The sequence below is a fragment of the Miscanthus floridulus genome, chromosome 16, assembly GCF_019320115.1.
Source record: "Miscanthus floridulus cultivar M001 chromosome 16, ASM1932011v1, whole genome shotgun sequence".
In the NCBI taxonomy this organism is placed as follows: Eukaryota; Viridiplantae; Streptophyta; class Magnoliopsida; order Poales; family Poaceae; genus Miscanthus; species Miscanthus floridulus.
Genome location: NC_089595.1, coordinates 95,092,655 through 95,104,621, shown reverse-complemented (window position 1 = coordinate 95,104,621; position 11,967 = coordinate 95,092,655). Strand labels below are relative to the sequence as shown.

Here is an 11,967-nt window from a genome sequence, read left to right as displayed (position 1 = left end):
CGCACATGGGCGCACGCACCACGCAGTGGCTAACAACGTTAACGTGCGTGGTGGTAGCGATCGTCGTCATTAGCATGGATTATGAGTTATCATTATGACTACTCGCTCAACAACTTCTGCATCAGTCCTAGTAATAATGTTTAAATAGACAAAAAAGAAAAAGACTCTTGCATCGATCGCGCTGGAAACCACGTGAAACACCACAGGGAGTTTGAAAAAAAAACACCTGCTTACTTCAACTAGCTAGATCTCCAAAGTGATTTTACCATTCTTGTTGACAGCAAGTCAGCAGCGTTCAGGAATCAGATCTCAGAAATTTTTTAAGAATTTCGAAGGCAACTACAGGGATCTTTCTTCATAGAAGTTGTTATACATTTGGACAGTGAGGAGCAGGTTTATCTTTGACGTTGTGCACCCAACTATTTTTCCTATCAAACAGATTTCCATTTTAGTTAACATCTTAGTTTTTCATAGGGAGCTTTTCATTTCTGGGTTTTGCTCTCCCTTCTTCCAAAGTAGAACTAAAGGGGAGGGGAGAGGACGTGTGAGTCACCTCGGCACAGGCGACGTGGCAGTTCAACTAAAATGGCGCACTGGAAGGAGGACAATAGAAGTCAAGCTAGTATATATTAGCAATGTCACTGTGATGCAAGTTATCGCACCATCACCTTCCAAAAACACAGACGCCAGTGGGGAATGGGTGAGGGCTGGCCATTCATAGTGCCAGCTACCTAGCCGTCAGCCAGAGGGCGCAGGCGACACCAGTGGCCGAGCTCACAAACTCTAGATGAGTAGGTAGTGAGGGCATGCGAACAAGTGGGTGGAACTACTCCTTACTTTTTCACATTTTGGCCATTTTTTTAAAAAAGAATCCCATGTGTACCTTTGAACGACCTTATTCTGAATATAGATATCAGGGTAGGCGCCATGACATTTGGCGTCGAGGTTGAACGTCTCGGTGCCAACGGATTTGGCACCGACCTTTGCGCGCGGTCAGATTACAACATGGTCCCTATGTGGCATAGATCGGCGCCACGAGGCTTAGCGCGAAGGTCAGGAAAGTTATCTAGAAACTAGAAGCTCTAGTTCTAGTTCTTGGCTAATGTGAGCACCGTGTGAAGAAGCCTCACACTAGAGTCTAAGGTATGACCATGGTGGAGATATTATGATACATTTTTTATTAGAGAAAGTTGATCATGTTCATGAGTTGATTAAAAATTTATATGCTTCTAATTATGTTTTCATCTATTATGATTGTTCTAATCCCTAGACTAATCTTAAGTTCATGTTAGATCGTTTTTAGCATGTTCTTGTCATAGGGCGGACCTTCTGGTATGGCTGAGGTGTGACGCTCACTATACCTTAATTTTGTCAAAAAAAATCCCCACAAATCGCTGGCCGTCCGTTTGCCATGTCTAACTTGTTTGGTTTGCCGTCGACGAACCCAGCCGGCTGGCGCACAGCGGGCGAGCTGCGCCGCCATTAGCCGATTAGCGCGCCATGCCGGCGTGGACGCGGAGGCGGGTAGCCATGCCAGTGCATGCGCTGAAGGCTGAGTAGCATCTGCCGGTCCGATGCGTCCAATTCCATTTTCACGAACGTTCATTCGTTCCCGGTCTGGCGAACGATCCTACGTGCGTCAGCCATATGTAGGCTTTCCGGTCTACGGTTTTCCCTTGCCTGGTTCAGTTACGTAGAGTTGGCACGTTTCGAGTCGGACACGCGCTAGCATGTAACTGTAGATGCGTCTATCTTTCTCCTTTTTATTTTTTACTTTTTCTTCTACCTTTTTATTTTTTATATAAGTTATTTCGTACACAGTTTCATATTTCTACTAATACATTATGATGTTAATTTATATATCTAAGTTATTGAATATAACTTATAAGTCCAACTTTACATCTGAGTCGTTAATTAAGTTATATATCTTTATACATCTAAGTTATTGAATATAACTTATATGTCTAACTTTACATCTGAATTATTCATTAAGTTATATATCTAAGTTATATAACTTTTATGCATAACTTATTGTCACAACTTATATATCACAACTTTTACAATATAACATTTTGTAGAGCAGAACTTATTAGCACAACTTTTTATCAGAACTTATTGGGTAGCGTTGACAAGTTGTATAGAATAACTTACCTACATAAATTATAGAATAACTTATGAACATAAGTTGTGTTTTATAGCTTTAGTACATAAGTTATGTTTTCATAGCTTTTGTGTTTTCAAGTTTTTGCATAAGTTATAAGTTAATTCATTTCTTTGTGTTTCCAAGTTTTTAGCACAAGTTATAAGTTAATTCGTTCATTTTGTTTCATAACTTTTATATATAAGTTAGGTTTCATAACTTTTATGTATAAGTTATATATTATAAGTTAATATACATAAATTGCTACTAGAAAAAATTCTTTGAAACATATGTAAGCGGAATCTAGTTTTATTCGTCTCGTCACGTAGAACACACCGCTGCAGATGAAATTAAAAATTGATACACCGTTCAGAAGTTATAGCATTTTCAAATAAATGTTTTATTTTTTTAGGGTTACGTCATATGGCATCAGTAGCCCAAAGAGAAAAAGAGTGTTCTGCTCGAGACCAGCACACATCCGGCCGCGTGCAAACAGACGGAAACCGACCGAATGCTGCATGCCAAAAGGGTAAATAAATGGATCTAATTTTTTTCTTGAAATAAAATCCAGTCGGAGCTGTCCAATCGTTCGCCATACAAAAATCTGGTGAATGTCCGCCGAATAGCGGAGCCGTCTGATGCGCCGCCGCGCCGGCATAAGAGAGGTATGTTTGGCACATTGCTGTTGCCGACGGGAGGCTTCGCTCCCATCCAGCGAACCCCGAGGTTGCAGCCGAGGAAACAGGAAGAAGACGACAGAGGGGTGGGGCTTGGTCGTGTACTGACTACTGACTACTAAGGCCATAGATAACAGGTAAACAAAAATGCAGAAGATTTCTAACTTCACTTTGCTTCCATGTTCCATAGTTAGATTTGTCGACTGCAATGGAATCTATGGTTTTAGTTCTTCTTATAGACAAATTTCAGCTCTGATGTCTAAAGATGTTGACCATTGTATCTCGTTTCCATTAGCCTTTGTTGGAATGTTAGCATGGCTCCAAGCTCCTGTGAAATTAAGAACTCTTATTACCTTTTATGAATTCCTACCTCCTTGGCCTCTTCGTCCGAGCTAGAAGTATATGCATCATCACAATTACAGTGTAAACGCTGCTGAACTTGTACTTAAATTATTTGCTTGCTGAGTCTTGCTTTGCATATATTACTACATCACACAAAGCCTCAGAAGCTTTTCATCGAGCACAAAAGCTTATTTTAACCATACATGAGGTAACCCTTGCCTTCATAAAGGACTAGGTGCTCTATGAGCATATCTAGTGTGACCTTCCTATGATAGCTTGAAGAAATCTTGGCATTGGTGGTATATCAATTTCCAACAAACCATCAAGAATTTGTACTACTTCACCCATGGTTGGCCGATCTGACTCCTCTTCCTGGATACACCAGCAAGCCTCCTTGCAGACTCTCTCAGCCTCATCCAAGTTAGCACGATCAGATAACTGGACATCCAACAAACTCCCAATATCTCCATTCAGGAGTTTACTTGCAACCTCCACTGGGAAACAAGCAACATGGACATCATCACTTTTTATTTTCTTTACATGTGTTTCTCTTTCTCCTTCCTGATATAATGTCAATCAGCAACATCCCATAGCTATAGACATCCACTTTTGATGTAATTGCCACTCCATTGATCCAATCAAGTGCGAGATACCCTACAGTTCCTCTCATAGTAGTTATAACCCTGCTGAATTCCCTTCCTAAAAATTTTGACATCCCAAAGTCTACTATTTTAGGTATGAATGATGCATCAAGAAGTATGTTCTCTGGCTTAATATCACAGTGTATGATGCAATCCCTGCTACTCTCATGCAAATAGGCCGACCCTCTTGCTACTCCAAGAGCAATCTGGTGACGGGTACTCCAATTTAGGACCATTGTATGGCTATCAAAAATATGTGCATCAAGGGAGCAATTTGGCATGTGCTCATACACAAGCAGCCTCCTATACCTTTCACAACAGAAGCCAATTAGCTTGATCAAATTGATGTGTTGGATGATTCCTATGAAACTCACTTCAGCTCTAAATTGCTTCTCTCCTTGTCGGACACCATCAAGCAAGTCTCTTCACTGCAACAGCTGTCGAGTCAGTTAAAAGCCCTTTGAACACAGATCCAAAACCACCACTCCCTATTCTCTTAGAGAAATTTTTAGTTGCATTTTGAAGATTAATGTACCTAAAAGCAATAATTCCATTTCCACCTTGAACATCATTCAATATGCGAAAAGATCATTCCCTCAAAGTCATCCACATGAAAAAAGCAGATAACATGCTCAGAACTACAACACTTGCAGCGATGATAGCCCCAATGATCTTTCTTTTTGATCTCTTACTATTTCTCCAATTATATGCATCTTTGGCAGCAATGCAAAGGTACAGAATTCCCCCATCATCGGTGGTTCCATTGGTATAGCTTCTTATGTTTAACAAATCGTCATACCATAGGGAGCATCTTTCACCACTAGAATTGGCATATGCAGAGCAAGAGTAGTTATCCAGGCATGCTTGTTCGCATTGTTCTATGCTCCCAATAGAACCAATAATGTCACCTTATGTAGTCAGTGTTGCATAAGTCAATGGGTAGAACTTATCTGTCGTTTTAGCTCCACTATGGTTTCTGGTGCTGCAATCCAATGGTGTATTTCTTGTGCAACCACCGGTATGATCCTCTTGCTCCTAGTCCTCAAGTGACCTTACTGAGAATCCCCTCTTGCAATCGCATGGAGAAGGTGCATTGTTGTTGCAAATAGTGAATGGTCCACAAGTAGCATATATATCACATAAATCTTTAGGTTGGGTGTATATTGTTGTCCATTCTTGCTTGTCCTCAAGCCATATGAGCGTCTTGTTCTGACTAGATATGTCCAAAATACTAATAGATATTAAGTCTTTCTCTAGCAATATGGATTGGAAGTACTCCGCTTTGTCGTTGTTGATAAACCTGTAGTCAAACAGAGTGCGCCCTGACATTTCAGGCATTGCGTTGAAGTATTGGCCGTTCCATTCCCCAGTAGACCAATACACTATGGACGTGTTACATAGTTTGAACACAAATTGGGGAGCACCAGTAGGATCTAATTCCTGACAATAGCGGCCGGGAGATGGGTCAATCATGCTCCTCTTGGAAACAACACGCCGGTTCAGACTGGTGGTCTTGTTTATGCCAAACTTTGCACCAGGGGGCATGATATCTGTAGGGTAGTCAAAGCTCTGCCATAAGATGTTGGAGGGGTTGGCTGTGTCCCTTAAGACAAGGTTTCCATTGTCCAGGAGCACGGCCGTAGAGTTCTTGACTGTTATACTTGCATGGGTCGACCAAACAACCGATTTGGTGGCTTGGTTGAAGATGGCAAGGTTGTCGTCCTCAAAGATAGCGAGCTTTGTCATTCTGTGATGACCTATAACTGGGCTCTCCCTATTTGCTACCCATATTGGAGTTAACTGGGAGACTTTGTCGAACCATATTCCTAGGTACCAGTGCTTGGGAGCGTGCCGAATAGAGGATTTACTTCCTGGATGGAAGAAGCCAAGCGCATACCTACCATTGCTGGAGACAAGCTTGGCGCCCCCAATGAGCGCTTCACCGGCTAAAATGGAATCTGTTGTTGTAGAACAGGTAGGAGCATGCACAGAGTAGAGGAGGTACACAAGAAGGAAGAAGGCAGAATGCATGACTGACAGAGAAAAAACAAAGGGAGATGGAGGTAGTGAATACTGAGTAGTACTAGAACCATAGTAATATACTAGTAAGTATCCCACGCTTTGCCGTAGGTAGTTGGTTAGGCCCAAGTACCTAAATGATAGGCCAGAAGGGAGATCCAATCTCCAATCGAAAGGCCTGGCTGAGGAAGAACGGCACTCACTTCCGACTCCGGCCCACCTCTCCGATCGGAGCACTCGCTTCGGTCTCCAGCCCACCTCCGGATGAACTCTCTGACCAGAAGGCCTGGCCAAACACCGCTTCTGACTCCGACCCGTGTCTCCCACTGGGGATACGCCGAACCCCTGCTTACAAGCTCCTTTCCAACTGGCGCAGTCAGTGCCGACTGGGGCCAACTGACCGGGGACACCCGCTCGGTAAGGACCAGGAAATGGATGGAGAAAGTAAGGCAGGGTGCACAAGTCAAACCGTAATACCAAGGACCATACCCTGTGCACCTGCTAGGTAGTACCCTACGGCCCACCTGGCACGACAGAACTCAAGCAGTGTTGTAGGCGTCGACATTTTTCCTACAGTGTTGTGGGCACCATTAACTCCCATACCAGACAAATACGGTAAGGCTCCTCCCACATGCCTCTAGGCATCGACAATGTTGTGGGCGCCGGCATTTACCGTACCAGGCGAACATGGTAAAACCCCTTGCATGCCTTCGGGTATCAACAGTGTGGCAGGCGCCGACGTCTGCCATACAAGAAGAAGACAACACAACCTCCCACGTGCATCTGACATTCAACAGTATTGTGGGCGCCTACCATCATCCTGTACCCACCGGCATGGGCAACAAGACTTAGTAGCATACGTACTCTCTCCCTCTCACTTGTAAGGCCATCCCCTTCATCTATAAAAGGGGATGTGCTCTCTCCCAATAGATAAGTTGATTCAGATCGATCAGTTTACTAGTACACAACAACAGAACCACCAGGTTCAAACCTCGAGCACACGATCGAACACTTAGCACATAGCGGAGCTTCCGTCACTCTCGGTCCCTCTGACCAGAGTCCGATCAGACCTTTTATACCCTCCATCTTTCTCCTTCTCGTTTGTAACCCCACTGCAAACTTCGAGCACCTGGGCTCAGGAATAAAGTCAACGACTGACTCAAACTGGACATAGGGCACGTTGCCTGAACTAGTATAAACCTTGTGTCATTGAGTGCTAGGCCACCTCTGATCACAACGTACGGCAAAACTACAAATATTTATGTGTTGGTCACTTTCTGCACTAACAGTTGGCGCCGTCCGTGGGGAAGACGTTATACGTTCAACACTTTTTGTTCATCGGATGGCCCACTTTTCCGCCACCTTCGCCGTGGTGGGCTCAAGCGATACGACTCACTTCGGCTCACTGGAGTTTCTCGCACTCCCACCTGTTGGGATGCGGGTCCCACCCATCTTTGAGCCATCCTAGGGCTTCCTCTTTGGAAGCCTGGACTTCGTCGCCGACCGGCTCGGCATACTACACCTCCCGCAAGGAGGCACTTTTTCCAGCGCCCGTCGGAGGGGCCCCCTTCATCGGCTCCGGGACGCACGACAACTTCAACGACGAGGCACCTACGCTTCATTCTGAGCAAACTCTCTGCTCAAACCCTATTATGAGTAATGTACATACTATTATTTACTCTCTATTTACTATCTCATGTTGATTATCCGGAGGGACCGTATTGTCCGTACCATAAACACCATACGAACAGTTCCCCTGTGGCCTCACGTCCCCCACGGACGCATTCGCTCAGGGGCTCCGAGGGATGCTGGCGCCACCCCTCTCACATCCGAATTCGTGGGAATGGTGAGCTATGCTCCCGCCACCTTCCATGAACTCCTGGATAACAAGGTCGAGAGCGATGGCTCTAGCATTGGCGACGTGGCTCCTAGCCACCATCCATCCTAGAAGTGTGCTATGGCGGATGCTCTAGGATGGCCACTGGTGGTTGTGGAGTCTGCACAAACTCACACCCCTCTGGACCTGTGTGCGGGGGCCCTCACGCTCGCACAAGGGCACGCTGAGGAGCTACGACAACAGTGGTAGAACCAGCCGCCGCCTACGCCGACGCGCTCGGTACAGCACGTTGCGCCCCATGCGCATGACCTGGTGGGCAGCGCCCGGGGTCGCGCCCGCTAGATCCAGCGCGACATCATGAACAAGGGGAACGACCCCCCACAGTTTGCTCGGGCTAGCCAGAACATCGCCGCTGCGGCAATGCTTCTGCATGGCGTCCCCAAGCCTGTCGACACCTAGGAGCGGGTGGTCTATCGGAACCTCCGAGCGCTGGTAGAAGCCACCACCGTTCAATGGGCGGAAAGCTCCGCATCGTGACTCCAACACGTGCCCTCTCTCTCCACTGGGGGAGTGGGGACGCACCAGACGGATCGCTCCATCTGCTCACCGCTATAGCCGTCAAGCGTGGCTCGGGAGGCAGCGGGCGCGCCGCGGTCTGACCTGGCGCCTGCTCTACACCAACCGCTGGTACGCGAATAGCCCAGTCCGCACCAAGACGCTCATAGCGTCATCAGCAACTGGCATCAGGCTCGGCATGATGATGACATCCACCGGGCGGCAATGAGGACAGGCGACATGGATCCCAGCCAAACCATATAGGGGAGCGGTGAAACACGCCCCAAGCATGGTCACCGGCCAGACAATTGGAGACCACGGGCCTTTGGCCGGCATATCCGGAGAGCGTCGTTCCCACAGAGCTTCCGACCGCCCACCAACATCGCCAAGTACACCGGGGAGACGAACCCCGGCATTTGGCTCAAAGATGTTTGGCTCGCCTACCGAGCCAGAGGGGTGGATGATGACCTTTTCATCATTCAATATCTCTCCATCTGCATGGGGGAACATGTTCAGGCGTGGCTCGAATTCCTCCCGCACGATAGCATCCGTGATTGGGCGGACCTCAAGAGGGTATTCGTCAGAAATTTCCAGGGGACGTGAGGTAGACTAGGCCCGATCTTCCAAATGGTATGATAGCATCAATTGGTGGAGACTCGACGTTCATGATCTAGGCTTCAAACCAAGACTAATTTGGACCCCCGCAACCGTTACACCACTGCTCCATTGGTTATCAACCACGCGAATGCGATTGACCTCGCCGAGAAGGCTTTCCTGCAAGCGAATCGAGAACACAAGCAAGAACAGGATGAACGCAATCTAAAATTGCAAATAAATATGAGGCTTATGATAATGAGAAGGATTTCAAGTCTTTATTCGAAAGAACTAATCGCCACAGGTGAACAAGATCAAGAACTGGGGCCCTGGTTCACAGCAAGCGGCCTTGGCGGCGATAGTTACAGCAAAACGACGTCTGTTTCATGAGGAAATCAAGAACTAAACAAAATCCAAACCCTAAGGAGAGCGATGACTACTATTTATATAGTCTTGGGCGTCACTCCCCCTGGACGCGCCCCTTAATGGGCCCAAACACGATATACGGTCCAATGGACCAAAAGACGGTGTCGCAGCACCCTGGCAGATTCTAGACACAATCTTTGCTAATACTATCCTGCAAAAGATTAGTACTAACAAGAAACATATGCTCCCTTTCTTTGGATTCCACTTGTGTTCGAAAAGCAAAACTAGAGGAATATGGCATAACAACAGTGTTGATTTTACTATCCTCTAGTTGATCATTACTTTTCACAACAAAGGGAGAATTCAGATTTGTACAAATATAAACTCGTTGTATCAAATATTGCCCTTGGTTGTTATATTTACCAAAAACATGATATGTATGTCTAGAGAACCATGGTAAATCAGCATATGCATAAAGTTTCTCCTCTAAAAAACTAAGATTACACGGAACATCAAATTCAATGTAACCCAAAGTATTTAAAGAAGACAACAATTTCGGCTCGTCAATTTCACTAGCATTATGAATAACAAGTCTATTTTCAGCACAAGTGCTCGATTTCAGCACACATATAGCATGATCATTCTTCAATGATTGCATGGGTATAACATAAATATCATCATGCAAGTCATCTTCATCACAAAAAACATCAATCAAATCATCTTGTGACAAAGGTAAATCAAGCGAAGGCTCCACTAAAATTTGCTCTATCATAGCATGATTGGTGGAAAAATTCAGCACATCAAGAGAACTCTCACCTTTCGTGAGTTTAGCATCGTGGGCTTTACCTTTGCTCTCATGTTCAACAGGAGTAATAGTTGATGGTTCTGAATTGTCACATGAGACTGTGAGCATCTCATTTTCTGTCACATCATCCTCACTCTTTTGTACATTGTCCTGCAAAAGGTTAGGCATAGCAGGAGGAATAACAAGAGATTGATCTAGTTGATGCACCTCATCATTTAAATTAATTACAAGAGATGGATTAACAAAATTTTCTCTCATAAGATCTTTCATATCATTCTAAGTTTGAGGTTTATCAGAAGGATCTAAAGACTCCCACCAAGATAAAGCAGAATATCGCAAAACACTAGATGCATTTTTTACCTTCCTCCTTGGACACATAAAGCGAGTAGCAAATATGTTATCTATGGCACTTTCCCATTCCATGTACTCATCAGCACCTATACCATCATAAGTCGGTGGATATGAAAAACCTGTCATTGTTAGAATCAAACAAGAAAACACACAAGTATGTATTTTCCTATGAACTACTATAGGATGTGGTCAAGGAGTAAAGTCACACACTCTCAAGCGTCTTACCACGGTCTTACAAGTGTTCTTACTAAAGCAACAGGCGGTGCAATCGGTCGGTGACTGTGATACCGTTGTAGCTTGAGTGTAACAGTTGCAAGGTGAACCTGTACTTGGTTAGAAGAAAGTAGAGCTTGGAAATGCACAATATAGTAGCAAGGAATAGCAAAATTCGCAACTAAATGGAAAAGTTGAATAAGTATCCCAAATACTTAGTTGCTGGCCTACTCACGTTCCAAGTACCAGATGTATTAAGTGATGTGAACAGCAAGAATATGATTAGGAACAAGGTAGAAATCAGCACACGCAAACACAGCTTAGATGGCGCTCTCTATGTGCTCCTCTAGATATTGTTCCTCTTTTGCTTCTCTTTTTTCTATTTTTTGGCTATCGTTGTTTTTTTTGAGAAATTTTGACTTTTTATTTTTATTTTTTTGATATTTTTTTCACTTAGGAGCACAAAAGAAATAACCACAAAAAATATGAGCTTAAACAAGTGAAAGATGTGGCCTGTGAAATTTTCAGAAGACGTGCTCGAAATCGACAAAAACCTTGTGACCACGAAAAGAGGATCTTGTGACCACTTTTTGACCAAAATAAAAATCTCCAACCCTAACAATGCGGGGATGGACGGATCCAAAAAAAATTCTGATCGATTTTGATATATGGAACATCGAAATCCGAGTTCGTAAGCGAAAACTAGACCAGTTTTATGTACGCACTCCGAATTAGAGGACAAAATGGGAACAATACGCGTAAAATTAGTCATGGCAGCAAGGATTTGATGGAAACAGTGAAGACAAGTGTAGGAAATTAGATGGCATGGACTAGGGTTTGATGGATACAAAGGAAACTCAACAAGACTTGGAGATGTTCACAGATTATGATGAAAAACAAAGAGGAAAACACAAACTGGACTAAAAAACGATCTAAAACCAGCAACCAGAACTTGACCTAGGGCACAAACTCAACAACGCGAAATGGAGACGAAATTGCATGACACAATGAGGCTATAGGACAAAAAATATGTGACGGTGTATATTTTTTTGGCTTTTTGTGGACTATAGGTAATGCAAAAATAGTAACAATCTAAAGGGGAAAACAAAGTTATACCTAACGGGCAACAAGTGCTCTGATACCACTTAATATAGACTAGGTCCGATCTTCTGAAAGGTATGATAGCGTCGATTGGTGGAGACTCAACGTTCACGATCTAGGCTTCGAACCAAGACTGATTCAAACCCCCACAACCATTACACTACTGCTCCGTTGGTTATCAACCACGCGAACGCGATTGACCTCGCCGAGAAGGCTTTTCTGCAAGCGAATCGAGAACACAAGCAAGAACGGGATGAACACAATCTGAAATTGCAAATAAATATGAGGCTTATGATAACGACAAGGAGTTCAAGTCTTTATTCGAA

At 44.5% G+C, this 11,967-nt stretch overlaps 1 pseudogene; it reads right to left on the bottom strand.

Moving 5' to 3' along the window:
* Window positions 1-3,411: 3,411 nt before the first annotated feature.
* On the bottom strand, window positions 3,412-5,831 carry LOC136511050 (G-type lectin S-receptor-like serine/threonine-protein kinase At2g19130; annotated as a pseudogene).
* Between the last annotated feature and the right edge of the window lie 6,136 nt (window positions 5,832-11,967).